Below are 14,166 nucleotides of genomic sequence, written 5' to 3' on the forward strand. Positions count from 1 at the left end.
AGAGGCGGAGGAGGGTATGTCGCGTTCACATACTTGTCGAAACTTGGAAATGGTCGACTTGTTAATTGTTTGTACTTATACACGTGCCGCGTTCAACCGTATAGCAACTCGGAAATGTCCGTGTTTCCTAGTTCCGACTAGTACTTGAACGCGGCAGTACTCTCTGCACAACTAGTGAATGACGTAATCACGTTGTTTCACGTTGAGCCCCTGAAAGTTTGTGACAAACCTTTTGTATCGTCTAAAGAAACATTACATGTTTCCATCCAACTGGCGACAGATTCTAAGCGAATATTCTAAATTCGCATAAAGAAAATATTGTCCCACCAGTAACCACGTTTCCATTCACATTTTATATGCGAGTAAAGACGTACCGTATAAAAAAATGGAAACAGGAAGTTTTGGTACAATTTAATAAATGCAGACAGATTATTTGTTCGTTCTACATGTCTACATGGTGGGATCTTTTTGTCCTTAAAATTCATTATTCGAGAAATGGCGCTGGAAACGCCTTTATGCGCAAGTATTGATATAATAACCATCATATCGAAGTAAACTTGGAGTCACGTGATGACATTGTATGTCTCGGGAAACCATGCAATTTAAATGAGGCTACATTAAATAAATGATGAACTTCACAGGGTAGTGAAAGTGCATGGTATGAGCTTGGTGCTCCTTTCCAATAAATGTCGAGGATCTTATTCTGGTGACATGATCATCGATGCTTGACCTTAGCTCCCCTAAATGCAACAAAAGTCAAACTTTGGGTGGGGTCTCTAAATAGTGTTATTTTTAACATTGTCCTCTTTATTTAAAATGTAGTGGTATGTTTTACAGCGGTAAATAAAAAAATAAAGCTTCCAAATGAAAATAACACCCCACCTCTCTGTTATGATTTAAACCATTTATGTCTATGCGGCAGTGCTGTCCACTCAGTAATGCTGAATTTCAGCCTCAGCCGAGCTCCTTTATGCTTAAGATTTTCATTTGTACTTCATCATGTTTGCCATTTGTTTGCCATACATTCTTGATATATTTTTTAACATATGCCTTTATTCCAGTGCATTCGATTTATCCATTGATTTATCATTGTTTGCTTTTGTCAGTCAGTTGTTTAGAGCACTCATTGCTTTGTTTTTCAAGTGTGTGCTGTAACTGGTGTTCTCCCTGCCATCCTTGGCCAGAAGTAGTACACCATTTATTTACCTTTATTATTTTCTATCAATATTTGTTTTCTTTCCTGGATCAGCTGATGAGGTCGACAATATCACTAGACATCTAGCCTACAGCTAGACAACAATTCTCATCCAATCCATCCACAAGTATACTTTAATGACAGTAGGCCTATAAGGTGATTTTGCATTTGATTTTGCAATGGCATAGGTCTACATTAGTTTGGAGTTGTGTGCCCATGAGAACTGTTATATGAAATGTTAAGTACGCATAGTTACACTTACAGTGCACTTACATTGCATTTTATAAATGCTTAATAATGACAAATAACATTGTCATAAATGTCATCAATGTAAAGAATGAAAGGTAGTGTTTTATGTCACATGATCTGTGAAGACTCCAAGCATTAACTCATGAATTATAAACAACTCATGAACTAGGGTGTAAAATATGTTTTGATTCAACTCATGTATTATATTGAATGTAGGCTACCTGTTCTGCATGTGTTCATGTGTGTAAAATTGCCTTGGCTGAGAGGGTAGGCTACCGGCAGTGGGGTAGGCCTAGTGGAGGGTAAATGCAAGTAAACACAGTTTTCCCACCTTTTTCAGAAAAATGCATTGATGGTATAGGGAGCGTAACGGTGATCAGAGTTTACCCACCTATTTTTTGCACTACATCACTGGCTACAGGTAGGCCTATTTGAAGTTCATGGTAATATACATTGTAGCCTAGTCTAGTAAATTGACAGTGTGTTAGGGTGACCATCCCGAATTTTCGGGCTACAAAAAAGGTACATTCTTCAGCAAGACGCATCAATTAATGTAGGCCTAATCAATGGAAATTGCTGAATGTCATTAGGCACACATTTTGGTGTTTTGTAAAAGACGTCTATTTCCATTCATCAAATGGCATGAGTATAAAATCAAATAAAATTGTATTTGTCACATGTGCCGAATGCAACGGGTGTAGGTAGATCTTACCTTACTTATGAGCCCTTAACCAACAATGCAGAATTTTTTTAATGTACGTACATTTTGCTAAATAAACTAAAGGAAAAATAGTAACACAATAAAATAACAATAACGATGCTATATACAATGGGGTACCGGTAGTGAGTCAATGTGCAGGGGTACGGGTTAGTCAAGGTAATTTAGGTAATATGTACATTTAGGTAGGAGTAAAGTGACTATGCATAGTTAATTAACAGAGAGTAGCAGCAGCATATGTGAAGAGTGTGAAGGAATGTGAACGTATGTTTGTGTGTGTGTGTTATGTCAATATGTATGTGTGTCTGTGTTTTGTGTGTGTGTCCGTTTGTGTGTGTGTTGGAGTGTCAGTGTAGTATGTGTGAGTGTGCGGTTAGAGTCCAGTGAGTGTACATCGACCTGTGCAATAATAATAAAATAAGGGGGTCAATGCAAATAGTCAGAGTAGCCATTTGATTAACCGCTCAGCAGTCTTATGGCTTGGGGGTTGATAGATTAATTATTAATGACTAATTATTACACCCTGAAACTGTGTATAATGTGTTAGAAATGTGTGAGTGTAGGACCAGTAAGCTACCATTGAGCTACTATTTAGCAATGTGAGTAAGAGTTAGACCAGACAACAATGGAGAACTGTCTAAACCAAGATAAAGGGGCCTCCCAATTTAGGGAGGATGCGATATCTGCACCTGGCCGAGCAAGGAGTGGGAAAATATAAGAACAGTGATGGTCAGGAGAGCAGAGGAAAACATGAGCTGAGCCGAGGTGTGTGTGTGTTTACAAGATGTGTATAGTGGAAAAATACAGGCCGCCTAAGGGGGGGGGGGGGGGGGGGGGGGGGGGCAGGATTTTTAGTATGACTTATGTGTATAAAAGGATTGTACCACCATTTTGTTTCAGAATTCTCAATGAATAAATATCTCTGACTATGCAGACCGGGACTCTGGCCGTTACTTAAATCCCAAAAGACTTACAACCTTTTGGGAGACGCACAGAGACACTAAAATAGTTTGTTAAATAATTCACATAACAGCTTGGTCCTTCTGAGCCGGACTCCAATACCCTGTTTCTGTCATTCCAGGTAACTCTGAAAACCGTCGACGGGCGAATGATACATTCGTAAATAGAAAGTCCTGCCCTTTGACATTAAGGGTTAAAACAGGCCAGAGGACACCTGATTAATGACAGAGACGGTGACGGAATCCAAACCTACATTGAATCTCGGCTGCAAGGATAAGGTCAGTAGTCTTTATTCATTAACTTGGTGAAATTGATTTGAGGACTTGCTAAAATATTGAAAAGTAGCAAATTGATCAATGCGTAGCCATTTTAAGTGAAATGTGGGGTTGACTGTCAGGAATTATCAAGATTACATTGTGAGGATAGACTCCTCCGTAGAGTAGGAGATAATTCTGGGGGACTAGTCAACCTGGTGGTGGGTCCGTAATGATTCACGGTAATAGGCCATTACCAAAAGAAACTACCCGGTGTTGAAATATAAGGAACTATTAAAAGTACACCTATGGGATATAACCTGTAAGAGATTATTGAACAGTCAACAAATAATCCGGGTTAAACAAATACAAAAAGTACACCAGAAGGAATTAAAATAGCATGTGTGAGAAATAGAATATTAGTAAAGTCAAAAGTCACAAACAACTGTAGATTTTGCTGTAACTCTATCCGTTCTGGAGCCTTATAAACTCCAGGTTACCGATATAACACCAATAATCATGTAAGGTTGTATACGTGTGAGACCTAATGTTTGCTCAAAAGTCACATGAATAATTCCAGGTGGTTGTATAGAGGAGGGAGAACCCATTCCTGTTGTATGAGACTGTCAGGAATTATCAAGATTACATTGTGGGGATCAATCCCTCTGTAAAAGTATGAGATAATTCTGGGGGACTAGTCAAGACTACATATACAGGGAGGGGTGGTTCCAGGTGGATGTATAGAGGAGGGAGAACCCATTCCTGTTGTATGAGACTGTCAGGAATTATCAAGATTATATTGTGGGGATCAATCCCTCTGTAAAAGTATGAGATAATTCTGGGGGACTAGTCAAGACTACATATACAGGGAGGGGTGGTTCCAGGTGGTTGTATAGAGGAGGGAGAACCCATTCCTGTTGTATGAGACTGTCAGGAATTATCAAGATTACATTGTGGGGATCAATCCCTCTGTAAAAGTATGAGATAATTCTGGGGGACTAGTCAAGATTACATATACAGGAAGGGGTGATTCAAGGTGTTGTTGTGTGAAGCTATTTTGAATTACTTGTTAAATTGACTTGTTATATAGAAGAGGTGGCTAAGGGATTTTTAACAGTACCAATCATGGGGGGGCAAATCCTCACAAGAGGTCCCAGAATTTACTGGGGACGAGAAATGCTTGATGTAATTAAAATGGAATCCAGGGATAGAAGAAATCTCCATTATGTAACCAGGTGGAGGGAGAGGTATGGTTTTGAGGGACGTCTAGACGCAGATAAACTCGAATCCATGCTTAAACAGATATATAAGGTGTGTAAAGGAGAAATAAGCAGTGAGAGAGAGAGAGAGTAGGAGGGGGCCAGTACCCACTGATAGCCTTACCTAATCTATTGGCGGGGAATGAAAGGGGCCCCAGCAACCTTAGATGTATACAGTAATAATAATAATATGCCATTTAGCAGACAGGCCATGAACACAGAGGACGTGGCCAGAGCGGTAGAAGGAATGACCCACCCCAAAACAGGAATAATAAGGTTTGGGCTGCCGTTAGAGGGCAGTGGGTTTCAGGGGATGCCCAGAGGACACTTTTGCCATGGGCCGATCACGGAGAGTATGTTGGGAAAATAACTGAATTGTGTAATAGCCTCAGAGAGACATGCAATCCATCATGAGCAGAATAACAGACAGGACAGAGCTAAGAAAGGAGGCAGGAAGAAAAGAGAAGTGAGTGAGAGGGAAAGAGAAGTGAAGGTTGAGGTCTCCGTGCCTCCCCCAGAGCAGAGGGCAGAAAGGTTATATCCAAACTTGGCAGACCAGGCATGGAGAGAAAATCCAGATGATGAATACGTAGGGAGGAGAAGGAGAGTGCAGGGGAATAATGTTGCCCCCCCACCGGCCCCACCTCCCTATGAGGAAGAAGGGGCTGGAGGAGGAAGGGAAGATGAAGGTGAGGAAGAGCCAGAGGTAGAGGAGTACAGGACAAGGGCAGAGAAAGTCAGACAGGAGAGAAAAGAGAGAAAAGAGAGAAGAGAGGGAGAGAGAAGTCCATCCCCCAGCTTTGAGCGTGAGGAAGAGGAAGATAAGGCGTGACTAGTCCTTGAGGGAGAAATAGTAGACTCTAGTGGGGGAAGACTAAGGAACCCTTTGATCCAAATTGTGAGGTGTTTGAATTGGCTACTATTGACTTAGCACTTCAACAGGAACAGAAACCTTATTTGACATTGACAGTAATGGGTATAAAAATTAAATTCCTTTGTGATACGGGAGCCTGCAGGACAGCAACCTGTGCAACAGACAAGCCAGATGGAGTCAGGATTGATGGGGAGAAAATCATAGTGCGATCTGCCTCTGGTCATCAATTTATTGAAAGGTTATCAGCCCCAATAACCCTAAAACATGACCAATCAGGATGAGAGGCAACCATACCCATCCTGATATCTAAGCTGTGTCGGGTAAATTTACTAGGACGTGATGTAATGACTAAATTGAATGTGGCTGTCATTTCCGCTGAGAGGGGAATGAAAGTACACATAGTCAGAGACAATATGGTGGTCTGTGGGGAAGGGGAGCCATGTTATTGGGATAGGCTAGATTTGTTTAGGGGGGGAATAACTGATATTCCCCGAACCTTGATGGAACTTGCTGATGATGTAGTACCAGGCCCCACTAAAATGTCCCCCGATGACCTACACTGTACTCTCTGGTATAACAAACACCCAGGTCCAGATGCAATCTATGAGAAAGCATTATTTAAAACCACAGAAAGGACTATAGCCTTGAAATGGTTTCACTATGACAACACCCACGCAGTAGTGGAGGTGGAACTAAGGCCCCAAAGTCAGAGACTGTTCAGGGAAATATGGAGCCCACATGAGTCCCTAGCAAAGGAGCCAGCAGAGGACTGGAAAGACATGGGCCAGTGGGTATCCAAGGGTAAGAGGATCACTGATTGGGTCAATATTGTGAGTGGCGATCAACACAGCCCATCCACAGATAGTACATTTAGATGAGAATAGCAGATGCTGAGGAGAGGAATACCTGTTGACAGAACAACAGGAGTCAGACTTAAAAGAAGTTCCAGAGCATTTGTGGTCCCGGGGTCCAGCAGACGTAGGATTAATAAAAGGGGTAATTCCAGTACAGGTGATACCCAAATCTAATCATAGGCCATATCAGAAGCAATACCCTATGAAACCAGAAGCAATAAAAGGTTTGCAGTTTACCAAGAGCAGATTGGGAGGGACCTTGAGGGAGGGCCAATTCCCGGGGAGATAGTGAGGCCAGAAACAAAGGTGCAGTGTCCTGGAAATCACAGTCTGTTTTGTTTTTTTTCAGTTCTGCTGGGAGTACATTGGATGATGGGGTTTTGTGTTGAATTAGAGACAGTGAGACTATTAGTCAATACCTAGGAGAGAAGAGAGGTTACGGTAGCAAAGACAGACAAGAAGGAAATGGTAATAGTGGAGACAGGAGTGAGTGGAATTGTTACAATTGTGACAAAACGGGACATTTTGCTAGAGAATGTGAGGAACCGTGTAGTTACTGTGCAAGGAAAGGGCACCAGTTAAGAAACTGTAGGCAGAAGGGGAAGAGAGAAATCAGGAGTCCTCATGACCTGGCTGTTTGGTTGTTGTTTTTTAATTGGGGTTTTCAAATAAAAAACAACACACCTAGTATGATGTTTATAAAGCCTTGTTGTTTCAATTTTGGGGGGTTTTCAGCAGGTCAAGGGTGATAGGTCTTAGAGGAGCACACAGTGAATTTTATGGAGTTTTTTAGGTTTTGGCTGAGTTTGGGGTATATATGATTTCTTATGAGAATGAATGTCATGAGGATTAATGAACACTTGGGATAAGTAACATTTATTAAATATTTAGAATAATGGTAATGTTTGGTATACTATGGGATGGAATTTCAATTGCCTCTGAACTCTGTTTTAACTTTCTGGTGTTAATTAATCATCCACACTGGTAAATTCTAAAGGCATGAGAGGAGGACTTTAAGATAGTTTATTTTACCAATAAATAAAAATAAGGGATGGCAATTGGATGATAAATTACCAATATTACCTAAGTGATTGTTAGGTAGGTGACAATATTGACACATGGGCAGTGACATGTGTCAAAAGGAGGGATGGATGGTAGAACAGATTAGACAACACTTTGTTGCACATGGGATTACTAATTATATAAAAAAAGATGTGTTATCTGTGCTCAAAATAATCACCAGGGCAGACAAAGGGCACCTCAGGGTGAGTATCCTCCGGCTAAGTACCCTTTCCAGCAATTGGAAATGGATTTTATAGAGTTATCACGGAGTGAAGGGAAGAAATGTAGAGTAACCCCAGATGAAGATGGGTTATCCCCCTTTGAGAAAGTGTTTGGAAGACCTTACATAATGCCACAGTTGGCAGGACCAGACAGGCAGACATAGAACTAGAGAGCACCCTAGCAGAACACGTGAGAAGGTAGTTTATTAACCACACCTGTATGTCAAAGGTTTTGTGCCCCACAGGTGAACTAAAGGAGAAGGTGACCCACTCTATCTAACCAGGAGACTAGGTGTGGATCCAGTCCCTAAAGAAGAAAAACTGGAAGCAGGCCTGTTGGGAAGGGCCCTACCAAGTCCTATTAGATCCACCTGGGTGCATGTCACACACGGCAAAAAGGTAAACCCAGTTACACCTGACGAACAAACACATAGTTAGGAGAAAGAACCGATCACCACTAGGGCTCGGGGGTTGGCTCCTTAACGAAGATTCCCTTACCCTGTCTGATCATCCCTGTGTGAGTTCGATAGAAGGTGAAGCAATGGGTTGGCCTCTGGCGTCTGACATGTTCTCAGGGCGAGGGTGGGGATTCACAGGTCTCCCGACGGTAGGTAGCTGTCTGATTGTGGGGGCCATATTCCTAACACACACGGACCCTCCTGTTTCAGCCAGAAGTGGTAGTTAACCTAACACAAGTTGAAAAGGCATAGGAGACAGCTAGACATAGGGAAAGGGGAAATACTAGGGACTTTAGGGAAGGACATCACCATATGTATGTCACCATGTACATCCTGGGACTATGTAGTTGCTTATACCAAGCGGGGGGGATATGTCAATCTCCATACACAGTTTAGGGACAGGTGTAGTATTGTGAAAGTAGGGAATTATCAGAAATGGCAGTGCGACCCATATGAGGGTAGGTACTGTCTGAAAGTCTGAATTATGCTAAAACAGATTACAGACCTGACAAGTGAGATATCTTCTTCAACTGGGGCACCCTATAGAGTAAACCTCTCTGAGGGAGGTAGTGAGACAGTGCAAACTATAGACCTGAAGGAAGTAGTACAGATGGAGACGGAGTAAATAGATTTTAACCTGTGGTTGGAATGGATTCAGTATACGGTCTAAAGAGGACTGTTATGCCTGTAGGACAGCCAAACCAAGGTTAACAACTACTCCGTTCCCCTTGACAGGCTTTAACTCTGTGTCAGGTTTATCCTCCATGCAAGCCACCTGGGAATGTGGTGAAAGAGTCTTGTAGTAACTTGCACTATCTGTATCCCCCGATAACAAAGTCATCCCGACCTGGGTTGCCTCAGTTTGAAGTCACAGGGGATTCTTATTGTTTTTCTAGGACTAATAAGATAGGATACAGGGTAGGGCATTTTAGCTCCTGCTCCCACACAGAGAATGTCACAACTAAAAGAGACCATGACTAATCTCTCCTCTTTGTTGCAGCCAGAGGATTTTAGGAGCCAAAACCAGGCCCATGCTGACATCTGATGGTTGTGTGGTGATAACAGATTGTGAACTCACCTACATACGCAAACAATCAAACGTGTCAGAGACTGGTGAGTTGTCACGTAGAAAGTAGGACCTCCTCCCGGGATCCTTTGATGAAAGGATATATATTGATGGGATAGCAGTACCTCGAGGGGTTCCAGAACAATTTAAAGCTAGGAATCAGATCGCAGCTGGGTTTGAATCAAGTATTTTCTGGTGGTCAACAATTAATAAAAATGTAGATTGGATAAATTATATTTAATATAACCAGCAAAAGATTTATAAACCACACTCGTGATGCAATAAAGGGATTAGCTGAGCAGACAGCGGCAACTAGCTTAATGACATGGCAGAATAGAATAGCTTTAGATATGCTTTTGGCTGAGCGGGACGGGGTTTGTGTTCTGTTTGGATCTATGTGCTGTACTTTCATCCCCAACAATACAGCACCGGACGGGTCCGTGACCAAAGCGCTTCAGGGACTCACCACGCTGGCGAACGAACTGGCTGAGAACTCTGGTATTGATAGCTCCCTAAACGGTTGGTTTGATAACATATTTGGTAAATGGAAAACTATTGTTGTAACTATTCTGGGTGCAGCTATAGCTTCTATGGGTATGCTTGTTCTTTGTGGATGTTGTCTTATTCCCTGTGTCCGAGGGTTGGTGAGCAAGGCGATGGAGAAGGCAGTTTCCCAACAGATGGTGAGATACGGCCCAATCCCGGACTCCGACTGAAGGATATGACCTACCAGGCTTGGTGGAGGACGACGACGATCCAGATAATTTGAGACTGGATGTTTTCCTAGAACTATACATCTCTAGTTTAAAAGTTATTGTAATGATCTTTTGTGTATTAAAGTCTCATTTTAAGTATGATGTACTAGTTACCATTGCTAAAAAGTAACGTAATGCTTTTAATCATGGGGTAACCCTGATGAACCTGTAATGTTTTAATATGCAAACCACTTATATACTTCAATGAGTGTGATTTATTTCTATAACAACATATATTTTGTATGTGCGTAATATTTAGTCAAAGGGTGGATTGATAGATTAATTATTAATGACTAATTATTACACCCTGAAACTGTGTATAGACCAGACAACAATGGAGAACTGTCTAAACCAAGATAAAGGGGCCTCCCAATTTAGGGAGGATGCGATATCTGCACCTGGCCGAGCAAGGAGTGGGAAAAGATAAGAACAGTGATGGTCAGGAGAGCAGAGGAAAACATGAGCTGAGCCGAGGTGTATGTGTGTTTACAAGATGTGTATAGTGGAAAAATACAGGCCGCCTAAGGGGGGGGGGCAGGATTTTTAGTATGACTTATGTGTATAAAAGGATTGTACCACCATTTTGTTTCAGAATTCTCAATGAATAAATATCTCTGACTATGCAGACCGGGACTCTGGCCGTTACTTAAATCCCAAAAGACTTACAACCTTTTGGGAGACGCACAGAGACACTAAAATAGTTTGTTAAATAATTCACATAACAGGGGTAGAAGCTGTTCAGATGTCTTTTGGTCACAGACAGACGCTCCGGTACTGCTTGCCGTGCGGTAGCAGAGAGAACAGTCTATGACTTCGGTGGCAGGAGTCTTTGACAATTTTTAAAGCCTTCCTCTGACACCGCCTGGTATAGCAGTCCTGGATGGCAGGAAGCTCGGCCCCAGTGATGTACTGGGCTGTACGCACTACCCTCTGTAGCGCCTTCCAGTCGGATGCCAAGCAGTTTCCATACCAAGCGGTGATGCAACCAGTCAGGATGCTCTTGATGGTGCAGCTATATAAATATATATATACATATTTTCAGCCTCCTGAGGAGGAATAGGCGTTGTCATGCCCTCTTCACGACTGTCTTGGTGTGTTTGGACCATGATTGGTCCTTAGTGATTTGGACACCAAGGAACTTGAAGCTCTCGACCGGCTCCACTACAGATGCTGGAATTATTTTGGAGTGGAGAAACATGCACAGGTAGGCTACTTTTTGAAGTGATTAGTTTGACAAATCAGATGAAAATATCATGACTGGTTGGGTTCATGCCATATTAAAAGGTAATACATTTTTACAGTTTAATGGACGTCTTTATTATTAGGCCCATAATTTGTTTTTGGATAGAGTCCCCCCCGAATGTCATGGTGTAATTCGCTTTTCTGGGTAGAGTTGAAAATCAGATGGAAAAACATAGAACACTTGAGCGGAAAAGTACATTTTGTGTGCACTACGTCATCACGCACTGATTTTTATCTGCAACAAGTCAGTTTGGTGGAAACACACCACTAGTGGGAACATTTGCATATTTTCTTTATGCATATATTTTTAGATTCGCATTAAAATCTGTCTCCAAATGAATGGAAAGATAGCTAGTGGTGTGTTTCCTCTAGGGTTGAATATTTTCCCGGTATTTTACAAAAGTTCCATCCCAAGAATAAATCACTTTGTCTGGATTTGATTAGAGTTTTGATCGAAAATTCAAGCCTGAGCAACCTGAACCTGATTAAATACATTTTATAAGCCCTATATTAAATACATTTGTGACTCGTTTCAGGAAACTGGGCGTATCTACTTCACAGGAGAGCCATTTGAACATAACCTTTTATTTGAATCAAAATTAGTTTTGGGGGGCAGAAATGCAACCTGGAACATGTGAACTTTCATGTGCCTTAATAACAAATGTGTATGCCATCTGTAAATACGAGTACAATTGTTTGATTATAAGCCTAGTTGGTTTAGCCACAGAAAGAGACAGGAACCTTCCCGCTAGCCATGATTGGCTGAGATAATTGATGGGCTGGACATGCCGAGAGATGAGTTCGGATTTGTCTGCCATGCAGAACGCTTCGGTTTATAACATGAGCTGGTCAGTATGTGTAGGTAATCCTTTCTAACAGTGCTTTTTTAAAAAGATATCACGTAGTAGAACTGCATAAGTGTTGCTCTCCACTTTCTGGAAGACCGAGTTTTGAAATCAGTGGAATGCCCGGTGGAATTAGAGTATGATAGCTAAGGAGATGGAGAAAATTCTGCCGGTTGAGTGCAAAAATGCAGAGGGAGTCAAAAAGAGAACACACAGAAGGCTGTTGTATAAAACACCTGTCTCCGGATTACATCTTAAAACTAAGGGCAACCATGGCATCCGTGACAGAGAGGGAGAAGTGTCCATCCATGTATATGGGTAAGATAGTCTAGCTAGCTACATTTTCAGATATTATAAGTTTCACATTTTGTCAGAAAGTCATTTTCATTTCAAGTTAAAGCTTACTGTTAGCTAGCTAGTTAACGTTAGCTGGCTGGCTTGCTAGCTAACGTTACGTGTATGATCTGTGTAGTAATATTATTCGTATCTCAGAGCCATTTGCATTGCTAACTATGGCCTAATGTTAGCTAGCTAGCTACAATGAACCTGGTTGGTTAGCTACTTGCAGATTCACGCAGGGTAGTAACGTTATGAGTTGGGATTATGGTTCATTGTTTAGCTAGCTAGCTACATGTTCTAAACAAAAGATTCCACTATGTAAGTAACCATTTCACTACACCTTCTGTATCCTGTTCATGTGACAAATAAATGTTGATTTTATGTGATATAGTATGTGTTTACCAGAGACGTTAATGTGAAGAACATTACCTGCACCAAAGTTAAATTAGGATATAACGTTAGGCCAACGAGACAGTGTCCAAGTTCTAAAATTCTCCGGTAGAATGCCCTGCTTTTATTTCATCACACTTACAACCGTAAGCTATTTTCTGTAATTGGCTCACCATTAACTTGTAAATAATGATCTTGCTGTGAGTTTATTTTCCTGTAATAATGAAGACAAATGGCGTTGTCAGCTATATGATATGGTCATTATTTGAACTGGCTAGCCAGCTAACTTAACATTAGCTAGCTAGCTAGCTAGCAAGCTAGAAACGAACCAAAACATTGTTTAGAAGGTTGCTTTTAGTTGCCTGGTTTGCTAGACTGACATACAGTGCCTTCGGAAAGTATTCAGACCCATTGACTTTTTCCACATTTTGTTACGTTACAGCCTTATTTTAAAATTGATTAAAAAATATAAATCCTAAGCAATCTACACACAATACCCCATAATGACAAAGCGAAAACAGGTTTTTAGAAATGTTTTCACATTTCACAAAAACGGAAATACCTTATTTACATAAATATTCAGACCCTTTGCAATGAGACTCGAAATTGAGCTCAGGTGCATCCTGTTTCCATTTATCATCTTTGAGGTGTTTCTACAACTTGATTGGAGTCCACCTGGGGTAAATTCAATTGATTGGACATGATTTGGAAAGGCACACACCTGTCTATATAAGGTCCCACGGTTGACAGTGCATGTCAGAGCAAACACCAAGCCATGAGGTCGAAGGAATTGTCCGTACAGTTCCGAGGCAGGATTTTGTCGAGTCACAGATCTGGGTAAGGAAAGCCCAAAATGTCTACAGCATTGAAGGTCCCCAAGAACACAGTGGCCTCCATCATTCTTAAATGGAAGAAGTTTGGAGCCACCAAGACTTGTTTGAGCTGGCCGCCCGGCCAAACTGAGCAATCAGGGGAGAAGGGCCTTGGTCAGGGAGGAGATCAATCAAACCTCCAAACGAGCTTCAATGCCATATAACACTCCTTCCATAGCCTCCAACTGCTCTTAAACGCTAGCAAAACTAAATGCATGCTCTTCAATCGAACGCTGCTTGCACCCGCCCGCCCGACTAGAATCACTACTCTCGGCGGGTCTGACTTAGAGTATGTGGACAACTACAAATACCTAGGTGTCTGGTTAGACAGTAAACTCTCCTTCCAGACTCACATTACGCATCTCCAATCCAAAGTTAAATCTAGAATTGGCAATTCCTATTTCGCAAACAAAGCCTCTTTCACTCATGCTGCCAAACATGCCCTCGTAAAACTGACTATCCTACCGATCCTTGACTTCGGCGATGTCATTTACAAAATAGCCTCTAACATTCTACTCAGCAAATTGGATGTAGTCTATCACAGTGCCATTCG

The sequence above is a fragment of the Coregonus lavaretus genome, assembly GCF_964263955.1.
Source record: "Coregonus lavaretus genome assembly, chromosome: 32".
NCBI lineage: Eukaryota > Metazoa > Chordata > Actinopteri > Salmoniformes > Salmonidae > Coregonus > Coregonus lavaretus.